Source organism: Pteropus vampyrus, unplaced genomic scaffold (assembly GCF_000151845.1).
Source record: "Pteropus vampyrus isolate Shadow unplaced genomic scaffold, Pvam_2.0 Scaffold114, whole genome shotgun sequence".
Taxonomy (NCBI): domain Eukaryota; kingdom Metazoa; phylum Chordata; class Mammalia; order Chiroptera; family Pteropodidae; genus Pteropus; species Pteropus vampyrus.
In genome coordinates, this window is record NW_011888895.1 from 3,319,203 (window position 1) to 3,321,977 (window position 2,775).

Below are 2,775 nucleotides of genomic sequence, written 5' to 3' on the forward strand. Positions count from 1 at the left end.
ATCTAATTTATAAATTAATACACAACAGGTTATTAATATTCTAGGTTATCCTAAAACAGACATCAAGAATGTAAAAAGTACCCCAGTACCTACAAAGCATGCCCAGGAAATAGGCAGTTCCGCACTGTGGCCAAGAGTTTTGGGCCCTAGAGTTGCAGATCTTTCTTGTTGGCTCTTTAAGTTACTTAACTGCTGCTACCTCCAAGACATCTTCATCCAAAGAATGAGTTTTATGAAGATTGAGTTAATACTTACAAAATGCTACAAAAAGAGTTGATAAACATTAGCTATCACTATTACAGGTATATGAATTTATGACTTTCTACATCATACTACTAAACAGGCTATGTTAATATCTCATTCTTCTTCCTAAAAATAAAAATAATTCACTGGGTTTATCACTGCTTAAGTCATTCCAAAAGAAGAGGGGAGGGAAACTGAACTCTCATGTATCACAGTAAGAGTATAAATTGCTACAATCTTTCTAAATGGTAAATTGCAAATATGTATCAAAACCTTAAAATTTTGATTCTGCAAATCCACTTCTAGAAACTTATTCTAAGGAAAAAAATCTCACAAGTATATACTAGGATAGTCACTGCAGATTTACTGATAATGGGGGGCGCAGGGAGTAAATAATATCTAATAAAAATAAATAGGTTAAATTATTATAGATGCATAAAATGGAATATTATTGTTACTAAACTATTATAACTGATAATACAGACATAGAAAGATTCATAATATGTTAAGTTAAAAAAAAAAAAACAATCGCATATATAGGACCCCAAATTTGCTGCCAAAAATTGTATATGAATAGTCATGTGCACACACACACAAAAAAAAGGGTTTAGAGAGATACCTGCTCAGGCAATGGGCTTATGAGTATTTAATAGTTTTCTACTTTTACTTTTCTGTATTTTAATTTTTCTACCACTAATGTGCGGTCCTTTACAAGGGATATTACCTACCTGATCATCATAAACTGATTGTCAGTTTGGTCCTGAAATGTACAATTAAGCTAAAAGTGATGACAAGGTTTATCTTCATTTAGAAAAAAACCTGATATTTATGTAATATTTGATGGATTATTAAATATTTAAGTTTTCAGCCTAGTTATCCAATTTCTTTAGTACCAAGAAATTAGCAAGACACTTCTTTTTAAAGTAATAGATTTCTGCTTACTACTATAAAGTGCAATAGTACAAAAATTAAATGGGTTAGCTTTTGGGTCTTATATTTTTATATATCTCAATTCTTTATCTTCGTATTTACCATTTATTAAATGAACATGTCTCAAGAACTTATGTAAGCATGTAGAAGTATTAAACTTTACTACTTTAGTCCCATTTTCAGCCGAGAAAGCTGAGACATTAAGAGGTTAGGTGACTAGATCAAAGTCACTGCACTCTCAAGCATATAATAGAATTTGTAATCTATGGAGTCCTATAATGGACTCTGAAAGAAGGGTGTGAAGGTCATATTTTATCAGTATGAAAATGAAATTAGAAAACATACCAGTGTTCTATATCTTTGGAAACCAATTTTAATAGCATTATGCTAGGCTTATCATAACTTCTAAAATGGCATTTTGATATAGTGATAATAGTAATTTACCACTACACTGTGACTTATATTTACATTGTGCGTCTCTAAGCAAATATTTTGCTAGGTGACTTCTTTCCAGCTTATCACCTTGAGCATTCTATGCTTAGGAAAGGTTTTTCTCTTTTCAGAACCAACCGAACTTTCAGAAATGACTGGGATATAGTACTTGTAGCTCCTAACTTCTAAAAATCAGTGACTACTAAGTGATAAAAGTAATTTTAAAAGTAAAGGTTTTAAAACGTTCACTCATAAATATTTTATCAAGTTCTTCCAGACACCATTCCAGGCACTTAGGTTACAATGATGAACCAAAGTCTCTGCCCATCTGAAACGTTTATTACATATCACTTATCTGAAGGTCACAGTCAATTTTTATTAGCAGCCTAGGGTATAAAACATTGTTACTTGAAAAACTTAACATCCACTCCAAGAGATGGTGTTAGGAGATACTCGTGAGGAGGAGGCACAATGCCAAAGGTTCTCCAACTTTACAAGCAGGAGAAATTCCTAGAGAAATGGTTGAAAATACTGATTCCAGACTTCCACCTCCAGAAGTATGATTCTGAGGAGAAGTGACAAAAATGTGTCTATTTAACAAGAATCTCAGTTAATGCTACGTTAAGTGATCTGAGGTCCAGACTTTGAGAAACCACCAGTAACTGGAGCCGTTCTGAAGAGAAAAGCTCTGCCACAGTGGAATTTGAACTGAGTGATAAACCCAATCCTCGTGTAATTCATTCATTCTCTGTAATTCACGAATTTAGCAAATTAAAAAGATGAGTTACAGTAGAGGAATTTACCGGCACTTCCTCCCTAATCTCTAATAGGAAATTTGAATTTGCCTCAATCTAGGCATCTGGGAAAAAGACAGACTTAAGCAGAATTCTACTACCAATATTAGAGATAAGCATTAAAAAAAAAAAAGGAAATTGCTAGTCAAGCGCGAAAAAAAAATGCTAAGACGGACAAATATTTCACGGAACTAACTTGCTACCACTCATTTTATGCCCTATTTCACAATGTTTAGTATCTGAACAATCCACAGGGTTCCAAAGTACATCAAAAATTTGTTCATTTCCTCTCTTACTCAGGCAGAATAATAATAGTTTTGTGAAGGTACCATGTGCCTCAGCTATTTCAAAAGCTACATTCTTAAATTAAAAAAAA

At 32.8% G+C, this 2,775-nt stretch overlaps 1 protein-coding gene across 5 annotated transcripts in view; it reads right to left on the minus strand.

The window, feature by feature from the left end:
* The window catches only part of LOC105295856 (intersectin-1), a 140,188-nt gene that overhangs the window by 135,717 nt on the left and 1,696 nt on the right, over positions 1-2,775 (minus strand). The gene's annotated exons all lie outside the window — the stretch shown is intronic.